Source organism: Podarcis liolepis (genome assembly GCF_965112155.1).
Source record: "Podarcis liolepis genome assembly, chromosome: 9".
Taxonomy (NCBI): Eukaryota; Metazoa; Chordata; class Lepidosauria; order Squamata; family Lacertidae; genus Podarcis; species Podarcis liolepis.
Genome location: NC_139564.1, coordinates 63,361,176 through 63,378,737, shown reverse-complemented (window position 1 = coordinate 63,378,737; position 17,562 = coordinate 63,361,176). Strand labels below are relative to the sequence as shown.

At 43.5% G+C, this 17,562-nt stretch overlaps 1 long non-coding RNA gene across 3 annotated transcripts in view; it reads right to left on the bottom strand.

Annotated features, from left to right (window-relative positions):
- Positions 1-17,170, bottom strand: part of LOC310686427 — a 43,063-nt gene extending 25,893 nt beyond the window's left edge. For 2 of the 3 annotated variants that reach the window (XR_014515894.1, XR_014515895.1), the window contains exons 1-3: positions 16,990-17,170; positions 8,868-9,018; positions 7,826-7,936 (exon numbers count right to left, since the gene is read on the bottom strand). This is a non-coding gene — a long non-coding RNA (uncharacterized lncRNA). The remainder of the gene's footprint in view (positions 1-7,825; positions 7,937-8,867; positions 9,019-16,989) is intronic. The other variant, XR_014515896.1, reaches the window with a different exon arrangement.
- Positions 17,171-17,562: the final 392 nt, after the last annotated feature.

Below are 17,562 nucleotides of genomic sequence, written 5' to 3'. Positions count from 1 at the left end.
GTTCATTCCGGTGGCAACTCAGCTGAGAAATTACAGATAAATTATTACTGACCAGAATAGCTAATTGTCACAGAGTGAAAACATCTTCCTTGTGGGTTAGCTTACATGCAGGGATGAACAAATCAATCTATTTTCAGTCCATGTCACTTTCAAATGTGTTTACATCACATCGTCACATTAATTTGCACCCAGCCCCCCCCCAAGTGTATTCTCTCAAAATACACATTTTTATACTGTTTCTTTTTTCAATTTAATTTTTCCCATCAAAACATGCTTTTAAAAAACATACTTTTTCAACATTTTGCAAGCTAGAGGCTGTGTCACAACATTTGCAGGAATGCAAAATTCAGTGGACAGCTCCTTTCTGATCTGCACATTAGTTCATGAGCTGGTGATAAGGTCAGTTCATATTGGAATCATCAAAGACTGAATTCCTCAGATATTCCTGTTCACAAGACCATTACTCAAACACAAGGAGATTTTCATGAATGATAGGATTGGATGCCATCTGCTTTTTGGAACAGGTTACCTCATGGGTAGGCAAACTAAGGCCCGGGGGCTGGATCAAGCCCAATCGCCTTCTCAATCCGGCCCACGGATAGTCCAGGAATCAGCGTGTTTTTACATGAGTAGAATGTGTGCTTTTATTTACCGTATTTTTCATCCCATAGGACGCTCCGTCCCATAGGACGCACCTAGTTTTTTGGGGGGGAAATAAAGGATTCCCCCCCTTTATTTCCCCCCAAAACCAGGTCGGGGAAACCGAACCAGGTCGAGGAACAGCGGGATGGTGGCACTGCGCCTCCCTGCTGTCCCCCGAGCTTGTGGGGCTGGCCGATGTCTGCCCGGCACGCGGGGCGCTCTGCTTCAGGGTGTTCCGTGCGCCGGGCGGCAGGCTGCTATCCGCAGCGTGGGGAGCCCTGCGAGGAACTCCTGCAGGGCTCCCCACGCTGCGGATGTCTGCCCGGCGTGAGGGGCGCTCTGCTTCAGGGTGCCTCTCGCGCCGGGCAGCAGGCTGCTATCCACAGCGTTGGGAGCCCTGCGAGGAATTCCTGCAGGGCTCCCCACGCTGCGGATGTCTGCTCGGCGCGAGGGGCGCTCTGCTTCAGGGCACTCCTCGCGCCGGGCAGCAGGCTGCTATCCGCAGCCTAGACAGCCCTGCGGGAACTCCCGCAGGGCTACCTAGGCTGTGGATGTGTTCCCGAAGCGCCGGGCGCTCTGCTTTCAGCACGCCCGGCGCTCCGGGAAGCAGGCTGCTATCCGAAGCCTAGACAGCCCTGCGGGAACTCCCGCAGGGCTGCCTAGGCTGCAGATGTGTTCCTGAAGCCTGGAGAGCGAGAGGGGTCGGTGCGCACCGACCCCTCTCGCTCTCCAAGCTTCAGCGAAAGCCTGCATTCGCCCCATAGGACGCACCCAGATTTCCCCTTCATTTTTGGAGGGGGAAAAGTGCATCCTATAGGGTGAACAATACGGTAAAATGCATCTCTGGGTTATTTGCGGGGTATAGGAATTTGTTCATTATTATTTTTTTCAAAATATAGTCCATTCCCCCAACAAGGTCTGAGGGACAGTGGACTGGCGCCCTGCTGTAAAAGTTTGCTGACCCCTGGGTTAGCTACTTACCTTGGATATTGATTAGTAGGTGACACAATCTTTTGCCGATGAATTATTAGACAATACAATTATTTCATCTAACTTTGACAGTGATCAAAATAATCTATTTCTACGTTTATCTAGCTCAGCTGCAAACTCCATAAGGACTGTACGGTGAAATATAGCACTATTATCACTGAAATTAGTTTTTATTGTGCATTATTTTTGCAGTGCGAAAAATTCAAGAAGGAGCCTGTGAGTGGACTACAAACTCCTGTGGATTAGACAACGTCCTTTGACACAATAAATCGTGAAGTTTGTGGCACAGCATGCTGTCCATATATGATTGCTATGTTTGCTTGTTTTTATGATGGCAAAGGTAATGAAGTGTGTTGATCCCAACCCCCCAAAAAATAAAAAAGGGGGGTGTTAACCATGACACTGTGCAAATTTGTATTACGGACCCATTCCACTGTGTCACATTTATCAGCCATATTTCCATTTCAGGGTTTTAACAAATATGTATGCATCAGATTTATAATCAATTGGAGACAGGCTATCAGAACAGTTTTTGAGAGAGGTCCAGTGCCAGATATACATATAAGCTAAACAAGCTATAGTTTGGGGCCGCACTCTCTTGGGGGCCCCCCAAAAAATAAAGGAAAAAAACCTGGATTTACATTTCCAAAATATAAGATAAAAAACCAATAAAATAAAACCTACATACAGCAACAGTGTTTTGTGTTGTGTAGGCTCCTATGATGTAGGTAATGGGCCCCGTCTGCTAGCCTGCTCCTTAAAATATCACTGGTTTGCTCATTTCTACATATAGGGTGCCTACATTCTGCTATTTATAATTATTAGTAGTTTGCATCATATATTCACGCCTGTTATTATTTCATGTTATAGCAAGTTTCGAGAGACTAGATTATGAGTCTTTGTAAATTGTGTTTCTAAAGGAACTTGGGTTATTGCCAAATGCCAATGTGCTTGCATTATTAAGTTTGTTATGAATAAAAAATCATTTTAAGTCAGAACTTAATATTTATTTCACTATTAATATATCAGTACCTCTTCTTAATTGTGTTTCACTATTAATATACTTCTTCTTAATTGTATTTCAGTTCAACAATTACTTTGATAAAATACATATTTCGTTATGTGCAAATGGCTTTAGATACCTATTAGTTCCATAGATTTCCATTTACTGTAGCATATATTCAACACGAAAAACAGTGACAATTTGTTGTTGACAAAGGACAGCTGGACATATAAAGGGCCCCATTACCTTCAGGAGCTTAGGGCCTCATCAAACCTAAATCTGGCCCTGGAGAGGTCATAAAAACCTAAGAAGAGTTTTACTGGATCAAACCAAAGACCTACCTAGCCCAGCATGATGTCCTCATGGGGAACAAACCCAGAACACAGATTATCATGAGCACCTCGCACTCACAATTCCAGCAACTGGTATTCAGAGGCATACTGGTTGTGATATTGGAATCATCAGGACCTCAAGCCTCAATGGATTTTTCTAATCCCCCTTTAAAGCTGTTTAGGCTGGTGTCCTGTGTCCTCATTGATCACACATTTGAGGACATTTAGCAAAACTGTGGGCTGCTTTGCTTTTGCTGCCACATTTCCCACATTTATGCAGAAAACAGAACTTTTGCACACACAAAAAGACGGACACTTTGCACTAGCCAACACAAGGTCATCAGCGTAGCGTTCATCTCTCTATTGAATCCAGAAATTCTGTCACCAAAGTCACGCTCTAGCAGTATTGTGCGGGATTATGCAGTGTCTGACAAAGGTGGGTTTTATGTTTGGTAGGCTTGCCTGCAGGTTTATCTTATCACAGAGGGGGGGAAATATCTACCGTGTCACTGTCCTTGCCTCACTTCTTTATAGCTGTCCATGCTTTATCAATGCCATCTATAATCAGCTGGGATGTTTCCATTTTAACCATTTGCATTTTAAACTGGGAGTAGAGAACTTCTTTTTTAAAGACGCCAATTTTATCAAAATCCTTACTGGGGAACATCTGCACGGGCACGTGGAGGCCTTCTGTAAACCTGCAGTTGTAATATATGTGTTACAAGGAAATACAAATATCCAGGAGGGGAAGCATTGTTAAGGTTAGCACTGTGAACTCTGATGCTTATGCTAATGTACAGTAGATGCATTTGCATGCAAACATGTGTGCCAGTCTGAGATTGGGTTTATATCTCATAGAAGTAAGGACCTTAGCTGATGCTGGCTGTACAAATATCAATCACTGTGGAAGAGAGACTGACCATGCAACATAAAAATATATGGTTATGATTTTATATCAAGGGTGGAGAACACATGACCATTTAAATGTAGTTGGATTTGAACTCTCATCAACACCAGCCCGCATGGTGCAATAATGGGAATTTTAGTCCAGCAAAACGCGAAGTGGGGTGGGGGTTCCACAGGTTCCTCACACCAATATATATGGCACTTTTAGTGCACATGATACTTTACAAAATGACTTAGGGAAACGACATAGCCAAAGGTACTTATTATCTACAGTTAAAGCGGGGAAACAGGAAGGTGCCATGGGTTACAAGGGATGAAAAACTGAATATCTGCCAATGTAGTGATGTGGCTGGGGATGAGACCAATCTGTTAACATTACAAGTACATAAAATGCTATGTTTGAATGCATTGTATTTGGATTGCTGTAAAGAGAAGTTAACCTTAAGCAAGAGGTTTCACTCTGGGTGAAAGCGGAAAGCTGGTGTGTTTCCATTTTAGTGAGTCCCTGATGACACATCACAGGAAACCCAAGTTGCAGCCCTCACAGCAGGAGATGAAACCTGAGAAGTCAGAGGTGCCTAGTAGCAGGAGTTGTAGCAGAGGATAACTGCAATGATGTACGAGCTTAGGATCTCTCTCTGGGATCAGAGAGAGGAAATCAACCATCCAACATAAAAATATATGGTTATGATTATATATCAAGGATGGAGAACATATGACCATATCCAAATGTAGTTCGACTCCAACTCTCAATGCAACTCCCTGCAATGATGAACGAGCTTAGGATCTCTCTCTGGGACCAGAGAGAAGAAAGTTTTCAAAACTGCATAAGGCAGTTAAAGGACTGAACCACACTACTTGTTTGCAATATGTTACTCTGTTATTTTGTTCATGTTATGTAACTAGTATTTAAGACTGTTCTGCAGTAAAACTTTGAAACTCATTCTTGGTGGGGAAAGCTCATATATATCTACACAAGGTCCAGATTATTGATTCCACTGAACAGCCCTAACACAATTCGTTTGTTAGAGCAGTGGCAACACTTCCCTGTGGAGGAGGCCAGCTACAAATGAAATAGATACATTGATCATTTAGCCTTAGAACTGCTTTACACGTGTAGCAGAATGAGGTAGTGGACTAAACTAGCCAGATTGAAAACAGGGTTCACATATTATTATTATTTTAAAAGAAAATATTCCACCATGTAACAATATTCTGACAATTAAAAAGAAGCACATCAGGGGAAAAGTTGTGGTACATCATTTCCCCTTCTGTGGCTGCTTCAACTTGCAGGTAGACTGGATACTTGTTTATACAGCAGGGATCATTTTAAAATGTGGCAAGACCCCACCTAGTCTGAACAATCACAGTCCATTCTCCCACCTCATTCTACTGCAAGTGTATACTAGTCTCAAATCAGAAAGGCAAGTCATAAATCAATAGGCCCAATAAGGCTGTGGTGCCATGGAAGGCTTCCTGTTCAAATAAGCTCTCCAAAGGCTTAGGCAAAAACAAACAAGAAACAGAATCAGGACCAAATGCCAAAACTTCACAGACAACTGAGGCAACATAATCTTTCATAAACCTGCTGTATTGTTCCCAAAACAGCCAAGCTCCCATAATCAGAATCCATTCATTTGTGAAGAATGGTTCTGAGGCTTTCCATCTGTACTAATGTTTGTTATTGGGCTATTTTGCAGAAATAAAAAAGACTAAAAAACTAATAATAACCAAGCTCTTTCTTTTCAGTAATGCTTGAAAACAAATGAACCAAGGCAACATGGTGCATACATGTGCTCACAACAATCTATCAATTTTGAAATGTCACATCACTTAGAAAGGAACTAGAGAACAGGGCAACTAATGACAGCTACCACAAAAGTTTAATCCTCTAATGGACAATTGGCAAATTTTTCTCGGTGCCTGTACTCTGGAAGCATGCTATTTATTTCCCAAGCAGGTTAGGAGGTGAGAAACATGGTGATTAGAATTCAATATAAAAATACTCTTAAATAAAGTTGGAAGGAGTGCTTGACTCAGGGCTACAGTGAATACTTTCATAGCTTCCAAATAGGCTTGGATTGTGCTTTTCGTTAACTTCTTTTCCCCCTTTGTATAATACAATCCCTTGGAACCAAACACCCATCACACTTTTGTTTGTGAGATAACAACAGGGGTGTTCACGTGCTACGTTCAGTGAGTGTACACAGATACAACAACTGTGCACTCTTTCACACAACCCTTTATAGATGTGTAGCTTCTACCTGTGCTCAGAATAATATAGGCCCAGTTCATGGTGCTCACATTCAAAGCTCTCAACTGACTTAGGCCCTAAGAATCTCAAAGACTCCCTCTTTCCTTACAGACCCCCTCAGGTATTAACATCAGCAGAGGAGGCCCTCTTGGTAGTTTCACCTCCCTCAGAAGATATGTGGTAGTAGCAACCCCGTAACTGTGGAATGCTCTCCCTACAAATCTGTACAGTCATACCTCATGTTGCGTCCACTTCAGGTTACGTCTTTTCAAGTTGCGTCCCGTGGCAACCCGGAAGTACCGGAAGGGGTTACTTCCAGGTTTGCCACTCGTGCGTGCACAGGCGCGCGCTTCTGTATGCGAACGCTTCGAGTTGCAGACGTGCCTCCATGATTACGTCTGCAACTCGAGGTTCTACTGTATCTGACTTCTTCACTGTACAACCTTTGGTCAATCCTGAAGACACATCTCTTTACCTTTGCTTTTGACAACTGGGATATGTGATTTCAGGGGCCCACCTTATTCTTGTGAATGTAATATGTTCTAAATGTTCTAAATTTTAAACAGTTGTGGTTCACCCGGGGACCTTCTGGAGAAGGGCAGGCAATGCATTTAATGATGAGAAGAACAATAATAATATTAATGTGTGAACAAGACAAATGCAGCCCTGTGCATACTCCCTTGAGAGGAAGCACATGGAACACAATGGGAATATTTTTTTCACAAGCAGGACTTGAACCCTTTTCTCTCTTGCAACAGCCCTGAATAAAATCACTGACTCGAAAGTGTTATGTTCAGTGAGAAGAAATTTCCAGAGCCAGAACCTTTGGTACAATCCACTCAATAGCCATAGTAGTAGTAGAAGTAAGGTGTTGTTTTTTTTTGGGGGGGGGGCTAACACCACAGAGCCTAGGACTTGCCGATCAGAAGGTTGGCGGTTCGAATCCCCATGATGGTGTGAGCTCCTGTTGCTCGGTCCCAACTCCTGCCAACCTAGCAGTTCGAAAGCATGCCAAAAGTGCAAGTAGATGAATAGGTACCGCTCCGGCGGGAAGGTAAATGGCGTTTCCGTGCGCTACTCTGGTTCGCCAGAAGCAGCTTAGTCATGCTGGCCACATGACCCAGAAGCTGTATGCCGGCTCCCTCAGCCAATAAAGCAAGATGAGCGCCGCAACCCCAGAGTATGCCACGACTGGACCTAACGGTCAGGGGTCCATTTACCTTTAACTATTTCAATAAAAATATTCATGGAGGCTAAGACTGCAACTGCCATATGGGGTCCAGTGTCCACTCAAATGAAGTACCTGGGAGCAGACTCCGGGGAAAGAAACACTTGGCAGCCACAACTTTCTGAATAGGGGGGGAATATGCAATGGGGGGGGGAGAGATAAGGCTGAAATCTTCAGCACATTTGCATAATAAGAATAATTCTTATTAAGCTCATTAGAACTTGCTGTTGAATAAATATGCATAGAGCTGAGCTGTTTATATGTTTCTTAGAGTAAATGGGTTTTGAAGACTCAGTGCTATATATTAAAAAATCTTCCCAAAGTTATGTCCCATATATGAAAGCGCAAAAAGTCGGAACCACATCTACCTATCTGAGGAGGAAGTTGTTGCCCAATTACTATTCCATTTCTACTGTCTTAACAGTCAGTGAGATGTGAGAATGCCAGTGACATGGCAGGCAGAATCTCACCTGCTAAGGAAAGAACCTGTTGAAGATTGCCAGAGGCGGTGTTGACAGAAACTCAGATTGACAATCCACTATAGCAAATATTAATCTGCAATGTAAATGACACACCTGCACCTTAGATAAGAGAAACAAAAGAGGTATAATTGATGTAGCTCATTAATTATATCATTAATTATAGGACATTTTAGTAGAGGTATGAACAATGGCTGATGCCAAATTTGGAGTGTAGAGGGGAGTAGCTATATCACTAGCACAGATTCCTGAAAAGCATAAAACAAATAGGGGTTTTTGTGAGGGGGATGTTTTTCTAACCACATCCACAGCCATGCTATACACTGTGGTCACTGTAGAAGGTGGAGTGGCAGGCAGACTGTGACATCAGCTGGAAGCTAGAGCAGTGATTGGACCCAGATCAGGCCTGACACCATCATCTGATGGCAGCAGGACTGACTCACAATACAATAGACTCCAGGCCAACTCGTCCCTGTTCCCAGCAAGCCCTGTTTTGGAGTTGGCAGGAGGAGATCCGCCCTGGCATCACTCAGCAGGTTCTGTCTGGTGAAAGATTGGCAGTTTCGAGCTCCTTCACCAAGTTCACTCCCCCCCTCCCCATAGCCTGGTGAAAAGCAGATATGGATTGCTCTGTAAAATATGTATTGCACCTGAATACCACACTTAAGGCAGCTTTCCTGGATCAGTTTTCATTGCAAACAGTTGGTTGGTTGGTTTTAAATCCCAATACTTTCATAGTAGCTGGGACAGGGAACCATGCCAGTAGAAAAATCCAAGAGATTTCTTGGGATGTTCTCCCAACTCTTTTTGATTTTCACAAACCAAACACAGACACTTAAACCTGCACCATTGGATCATGTAAAAATCAGTTGGTTTTCTTTAAGGTGGGTTTTCTTTTGGTCCCAGGTGCTTTTTGTGCATAGAAAGTTGGAACTTGAATGATGACACTGTCTTCTGCACTGATGTTTCATCTCCTCCTATCCCAGTATATTAACAACTAATTAAATTGTGAAAATATGAAGGTAAATGGGACCTTTCTGGTGTCGGATATCAGTGAAGAAAGACATTGAAATCGAATCTGAAAAGCCCATGGTATTGCAGGCTCACCTCCATGTCATGATAAATCTATCTCTATGCAAGATCAGCCATCCAGTCCTTTATTGGAACACGCACAAGCTCTGTTTCTGGAAGATACAGATAAAATTTCAAGGGCAGACACCACACTAAAAAACAACAGCTTTGCATTGCTACATCCCACTTCATGGCAAATGCTGGAATTTTACCTCTTTACCAGATGCACAACATAGCAAGAGCCATAGCAAAAAACGGATATACCTCTGATGGTGTATGTGTGCAGAACAGTCAGAACACAGCCAGACTAACAGGTCTGATGTTATTTTACAGTGATAAATACAGTATTTTTGTTATAAATACATATTGATAAAATAACACTGCAAGCACCTAATGCTTGTTAGGTATGCGAATGCCTTTGCACATCTTGGTCAGATCATTGGAAGGCGCATGCAGGTTTACTTCTTACTAGGTAAAATGCTGCCCATGCATATTTGCTTGCATAAAATGCCTTGAGGTTTTCTTGTATCATAGAGTTTAGGTCCGATTTGGTTCATTGATTATTATTCATTAAACGTGCCTGTCGCTTCTCACCAAGAAAGTCCTAGATTGATTTGCAACCAAAATGAAAAGAACAAAAAAAAAAAAAGATTGCATAAGTGTTATTAAAAACAGAGTTAACAGTACAGTCATATCATTTCTGCTGCCAAATGCCTGGGAAAACAAAGAGAAATTTGCCTGGTGCTGAAATGATGACAAGAATGGCACCAGTGGTAGTGGCACATGTTTGGACTGGTGGAAGAGAGACCAACAGTAGGTGGAACTGGAACCCATGGCAGACATATCTGACATGCTGTAAGGATGAAAGCAGGCAGGGGATGGCTGGTTGAGGGCAGACTGAGGCTGGTGGGAAAGTTCCCCATTTCCTCTTAGGTGTGATGGCCTGGGACTCGGGCTCGGACCTGGAAGCAGAGGAGACTCAGTCTGCACAGGATCCTTTGCCTCAGGCATCATCTGAAACAAGTTTGGGGCATGATCCTGAAGAGTCCCAGGCTGCACAGGTTCCCCTGCAGCAAACACCAGCTGGGCCGAGTCAGGGGCCTTAGCCTGCCCCGGCTCCAGATGCGGGGATTACCTCGTTGCCTCCAGCTAGGCAATCACTTACAGCTGCTCCACTACCAGTTTGGTCATGGGAGGCTGAGGTGGCCCCTGGGTCTAGTAACCCACCAATGTCTCCCAAGTTGCAAAGACTCAGGTCTGAGAGAAGGAGAGACCTGAGTACTCACAGGAGGAGTGCTTGCCTTCGGGTGAAACAGGGAGGTGAGTCGCTGGGGACCGCACCTGGACCGCACCTGACTGCAGTTCCTGGGTTACCCCTGGGCCCAGCACACCCATTTCCTCTTAGACACCAGCCTCCCTGGCATGATTGGTGCCAGGTAGGCTTCGTAGGGAGAGCATTCAATAAATAGAGGACTACTACAGAGAAGGTCTCATCTCTCAGCACCACCCTCTGGTGCTCCACTGGAGAAGGAATGCAGAGAAGGGTCTTAGATGAAGATCTCAGGATCGGGGCATGCCCGATTGGGAAAAGATATTTGGAAGGGATGTCTGGATGTTACACTAGTGGCCAAAACTGTGGAAACCTTTTGGGAAAAGGGCATTTCTGAGATTTGATGGTTCATAACACCACTTTGTTTTGGAGGAATATCATAAAATTATGTATCAATGGAAAGATAATTTAATGGAAAATGTAATGCAACAAAGTTTGTTCCATTATCTGTACAGTGGTGCCCCGCAAGACGAATGCCTCGCAAGACGGAAAACTCGCTAGACGAAAGAGTTTTCCGTTTTGGAGGTGCTTCACAAAACAAATTTCCTATGGCCTTGCTTCGCAAGACGACAATGTCTTGCGAGTTCCTGCTGGTTTTTTTTCTTTCCCCCCTTTTTCTAAGCTGCTAAGCCGCTTATCAGCTGATCCGATCAGCAGATAAGCCGCTAAAAGCCGCTAATAGCGCTAATCTGCTAATCCGCCAATGGGCTTGCTTCGCAAGACGAAAAAACCGCTAGATGAAGAGAATCACAGAACGGATTCTTTTCGTCTTGCGAGGCACCACTGTATAGTCAAATAACCAGAAAAGGGAAGCACAACTTGCTTAGGTTGATATGCAGTAGATTTCCTTCATTTGAATGTAGCCGATGAGCATGAGTGTTTAGAGAGCCAATCAGGTGTTATGAGCCATCAAACCTCAAAAATACACTTTCCCCAAAAGTTTTCCATCTTGTCATCTTGTATAAGCCCACTACTCAGTATAGGGCCTGCAATTTGTGATGCCACCACAGCATCTGTGGACAATAGCCATCCAGCCCCCCCAGAAATATCTCCATTGAAAGATCCTCACCATTCCCAATGCACTCTGTGCTACTGTTCAACAGTGTTTCTTCTAATACTAAGCTGAAATCTGCTCCCCCAGCAACTTTCCAAACATTGGTTCTAGTCTTTCCCTCTGGAGTAACAGAGAATAAGTCTGTTTCATCTTGTTCATGACAGCCCTTCATGAAAACTGCTCTTATGTCACACCTCGCTCTTCTCTTCTCCAACTAAGCAAACAACATTCCTCCAACCATTCATCACATAACTTGGCTTCTAGATATTTCACTGTTATGGAGACTTCCTCCTGGACTTCCTCAAGTTGTGTGTGTGTGTATTTTTTAATATAATGTGGTGTTGACATCTGAACGTAGTCTGGCCTTTGGACAAAAAGGTGGTACATGAATATACTGTAACACAATGCAATACAACATCATATAACCAACCCTTCCCATATGCTAAGTCTGTTCCTTGTATTGGAGTTTACTTGGCCAATTATATGCATGGGACTTCTGCAGTAATGTTGTTTGTCTTACTTGGGAACTGAATTTTGCTAGCATGAATTGAATTGTGAAATTGGGCTTGCTTTTGGGAGGCCTGGGTTAAAAATCCCCACATCTGCCTTGGATTCATTCTGTGGCCTTGAGAAAGTTATTTGAATGATGTATTTTTTACCCTGGAAAAAAGCAATAAAAAAAATTATATATATAAAAAAGAGAAAGTTATTTGAACAACTCAGTACTGCATCCCGTGAGTCATACCCTACAGAGTCATCAATCTATAAGAAATGATCAACAGATTGTGCCTGAAGGTTTGCAAGCAGTGCAGGAGTCCCCTCACCCCCCAGAAAAATATTTGACTTCACAGTCTGGTGATTGGTATGGTTACTCCTCACGATGAAGTCAGTAGAATTCGGTACGTTCTCCTTTTATATTGACTCCTTGAAAAGCACAACTTGAGAACATCTGCAGAAATGAAAAGTTGGAGGAACATTTTTTGAGTTGTTTTATTTTAGTTGTGGTGTTCTTTGTAGCAGGAACAAGGAGGTGCAGCTGACACACGGCTTGTAGGAAGAGCTTTACGACTGAGCTGAAACCAGAAGGAGTTTTGAGCACCAGCAGTTTTGGCAAGCCTTAACCACCAGTGCAAAGGGAATATACTTCCAAAATGTTGTAATGGGGAGATGCCCTAAGCTGACAATAAAATGCAGTCTGTTTTTAACGAGTTGTTTTTGTGTGTTTATTAGAATGTTGTTTTTAACTTTTTCCCCAGAAGTTTTAATTATACTGTTTTATATGTGTTCCACCCTGGGCTGCTTTGGAGCAAGGTGCAAGATCTAAATTTAAGAAATAATATAAACAATATAACCTGGGTACAATTAAATTAAGTTCTATTTAATTGTACTCAGGTTATATTATTTATATTATTTCAACTTTGGTATGTACAATGAAAGTGAAATAGGAGCAGGCAGCAAGTGTGGGGGGCTCCATTTTAATTTGTCATTAGTCCTAGAAAACACACACAAACATTCTTGTTTGCGTGTTAAGATCCCAAGACCTCCCCCATAATAAAGACACAATTGACACAGAATTTAGTTTAATGTTATTGGCATAATTTTGGCCACAACTTTATTGATTACCGATCATGAGTGGTTTGCTTAGGCCAGCCTTTCTCAACCTGTGGGTCCCCAGATGTTGTTGAACTACAACTCCCATCACCCCTAGCTAGCAAGGCCAGAGCTCAGGGATGATGGGAGTTGTAGTTCAACAACATCTGGGGGCCCACAGGTTGAGAACCGCTGGCTTAGGCATTGGTTCCTGACTAGCTGCACTGGCAGGGCAGCACTGATGACTGGATACTGGCAGAGGTCAGTACAGGTAAACATTGTGGGGGAGCATTGGACCAGGCTCAGACTCAAGCTCACCCCAAATGCTCCCAGGGGCTCTGGCGTGGACCTAACCCCTGGAAAGGGATCAGACAAAAGCAAGGTGAGCCCCTGGCTTCCTTTAACGGAATACCCTTTCACGCATTGGAGGGGCAGGTGTGACAACCTCCCCTCCCCTCCAATTAGAGCTCTTCCGTATAGTTAAAGCTATGGTTTTCCGAGTAGTGATGTATGGAAGTGAGAGCTGGACCATAAAGAAGGTTGATCGCAGAAGAATTGATGCTTTTGAATTATGCTGCTGGAGGAGACTCTTGAGAGTCCCATGGACTGCAAGAAGATCAAACCGATCCATTCTGAAGGAAATCAGCCCTGAGTGCTCACTGGAAGGACAGATCCTGAAGCCGAGGCTCCAATACTTTGGCCACCATATGAGAAGAAAAGACTCCCTGGAAAAGACCCTGATGTTGGGAAAGAAGGAGAAGAGGACGACAGAGGACGAGATGGTTGGACAGTGTTCTCGAAGCTACGAACATGAGTTTGACCAAACTGCGGGAGGCAGTGGAAGACAGGAGTGCCTGGTTTGCTCTGGTCCATGGGGTCACGAAGAGTCGGACACGACTAAACGACTAAACAACAACAACAACAACAACAACAACAAAAGAGCTCTTGCTACAAGGATGGCTGAATATTAGAGCACACGATCACAACTGCCATGTGGCAGTGAAGACTGTAAAGAAGGCATACATTGTGGCCTCCATTGAAACCTGACATACAACCCACTGGGATTCTTCAGGGTGGTATTGAAGATTGTTTCCCTTAAAGATGGTGATATTGAATGAAAGTTCAGCACTGATGGTGCCTATGTTTCAAGACTGGACTCTATTATGACAGGTTTATCAAGTTTTAAAAGGACCAGGCCATAGTCTAAGCCCTGACATATGATTCGAAAATGTAGTCTGCATGTTTATGATGTAAGTCCCATTGAAATATGAACATCTGCTTGAGCCCTGCACATGCTTTGAAGTTCGGGAGAAAATACACAAATTGCAATGAGATATAGTCTAGAAAATATAGCCTCGTGAAGACTCCACCCCACTGGAAGCTTCAACAGTAGGTAATATACCATAATCCTCAAGAGACAGAAGTTGACAGGCTGAAACCCTATGCACAGTTGGTGGAGAGCGTAAGTTTGACTGAATATAGCGGGACTTACTTGGTCCTGCAAAGGATTGCACTAAATATCCATCAACCGTTTCCCCTTTTAACTGATCAACTCCCCAGATAAAGAGTGAGTACAATGGAGCAATTAACAAAAGGCCTCCATTCATTTGTTTTTGGCAATGTCACAATAAAACCTCTGGGGTGTCTAAAATATTAAAAACTCTGGAACAGGGCACGTCACTGTTGCATTATTTTCTGTGAAAGAATGAATTGGTTTTATTCCTCCCCTCCCCCCCCCACCTTGTTATCTCAGCTGGAATATATGCACTTGACATATGGACATTTTGGATGCAAAAATAAAGAAGCAGTAAAGCTTCAATCACATGGTAATTTTGGAAGTAGCCCAGGAGCTAAAGTGCCTTCCTAATAAGGCAAAATCGCTTTGGTTGCCCAAGCATAAATTTGCCTTGTCTATCCAAGTTTCAATAAACATTTGGCATAATTTTCTGACATGGAAAGAAAGGCTGGTTAATGGAGTTCTTGCCTTCCCCTCCTGCTCCCCCAGGGGGAAGCCAGCTGAAGTGGCCAACTACTAACAATGAATAGGTTGGTAGGGAAGAAGTAGTAAAGGCATATTGCCTTTATTATATTTGAAAGCCAAAATTATTAATTGAGGAAACACACAAAGCGTCTGCAGCTGCATGTAGCTCAAAAAGGTTTTTCGCACAGTGGGACTTTTTTAGTTTAAGGAAGATTTGCAGGATAGGTATGGAAAACAAAACAGAAGCACAGCTTCCCCTATGACTTAGGGTACAGTTGATGCAATACAGGTTGGAAGAAGAAGAAAATCCAGGAGAGGAAAAGCTGAGAAGCCATGAGGGGAATTGAACAGCAAAATTGTGGTGAGTAAAACATCGGGGGGGGGGGGGGACAACAACTGCTAAGAGTAAAGTTGTAAGGGGGGGAATGAGAGTGGAAGGCAAAAGTTTGAAGGGAAAAGACAAGAAAGTATTCATTTCTTTCATACATATATTTTGTTCTATGGAAGGTAATTTGAACAGCAGGAAGAATTGAGACAATAGATGGTTACAGTGGGAAACAGCATGGGCTTTCATGGACCACAGCTGATTTATGCATCTTTCAGGCCAATCGCACAACCAGTACTAGTTTGGGGCTCTGTCCCACCCGCATTGCTGACAGTTGCTTTCTTCGTCATCATGGGTAGACGTCAAAAGTTCATGTCTGGCTAATGGGAAAGGACTAGTTCAGTGGTATAGGATATGCTTTGTATGCAGAACGTCCCAGGTACACTCACAAACAATTCCAGGTAGGCCTAAAAGAGATCCAGCTATTGACAGTTGCTATAGGTGTTACTAGGGTCTCACAAGGTAGAGAACATAAAAATTTTTGAAAAAATGTCCAGTAGCACCTTAGAGACCAACTAAGTTTCTTCTGGGCATAAGCTTTTGTGTCCATGCACACTCCTTCAGATACACGCATGCATGCACACGAAAGCTTATACCCAGAACAAACTTAGTTGGTCTCTAAGGTGCTACTGGACAATTATTATTTTTTCTTTCGACTGCATCAGACTAACACAGCTAGCTACCTGAAGGTAGACAACAGCTTCCTATGTTCCTGTGGTCATCTCTGAAACCACACTATGTGGTTTCTGTAACATCAGAGCTCAATGTCGGTGTGACTTGGCCAAATCATATCCTCCAAGTGTCCCAATTTTCCAGGGACGGTTCCAGAATTATGAAAGCCATCCAGCTTTTGATTTGATCTTGGAATGGCTCTATTTCACCTGCCAGAACTGTCAGTAGTAAAGAAGAAGTAAAGGCATATCCTCTTTATTATATTAGAAAGCCAAAATTGATCCGGTGCTTGTCCTGAGCGATGGCGGTGGCAGCAGTGTCAACTTTGAAGGAGCATCCTGTTGACTCTTCATGGCCACCTCTGCTGGCCTCCCTTCTTGGGCAGCTTGTGGTGGCTGCTGGAGAGCAGGTGAGAAAGAGGAGAGGCTACCGCCCTGAAGCACAATCCTGCATGGCATGTCAGCTCTGAGGGGCAGGCAGAGGGCAAGGCCACCCAGACTGGGAAGAAAGATGAAACAGAGCAGAGAGCAAGGTCTTGATTTTTCATATACAGTGGATGCTCAGGTTGCGAACATGATCCAAGCGGGAAGGACATTCGCAACCTACAGCACCGCATGTGCACACACGCAGGTCGCGATTCTGCGCTTCTGTGCATGCACACGCACTGAAACCCAGAAGTAACCAGTTCTGGTATTTCTGGGTTAGGCGCGGTGCGCAATCTGAAATTGTGCGACCCAAAGCGTCTGTAACCCGAGGTATGACTGTATTTAAAAAATGCTTTGTGTCTCTGTGTCTAATCTTGCCCCTTTCTAAATTTATTTGTTGGTGTGTGTTTTTCTTTTTGTCCAACTACCAAAGAATAACATAAAATCAAATCAGGATTAAGGGGTTTTCTCAGGATGGTGGAACAGCAGCCTGAAGGGGGAGAAGGGAGAGTGACTCCACCTGCCGCTGATCAGCCTTCAAGGACACAGAGGGAAAGGTGCTGATGAGAACCAGCTGGCTTCAGCCTTCTTAAGCAGAGCTTCCAGCAGCAGTCAATGGTAACAATGCTTTTAGTTCCGGGTCTTACCTTACTGCTTCCTGCACATCTTGACCCTTGACCCCCATGATCATCAGATTCCCTGACTCCTGAACCATCTGAAGACATGGATTGCGGTTTGCCTGCCCCTAGGACTGGACCTGGCTTTGGATGCTGACTCTGCCTCCAGGTAAGTACACCTCAGAGACTCTTCTGGTTGGCTGGCTTCCCACTCCACTGAGCTCTGCACATGGTTGCTCAGCAATGAGATTATGACAGAGGGTGGGTGTGCTGTGTCCCATTGGTGTGATAGAAAATGCTCTGCTGTGGGTGGGGAATGGGGGTCAAGGAGTGTCAGTTTATGCAGACAAGGATTAAATGTAAGGTATTGGTTGTGTTTAGAATAGATTTATGAAAGATTTAGAAAACGTATTGACTAGAATATTTGTGTGAAATTGTATCTGTTATTCCATATTTTCCCCATACAATCTTGCTTAAAATGTATATAGGAAGTGCAGTGTAAGCAATGGAAGTTAACCAATGAAATTTTATTATTTTCATATTGAGATTTATAGAATAAACTTGTAAGAAATTCTTCCAACTTTTCTTCTTCTTTTCTCTTTA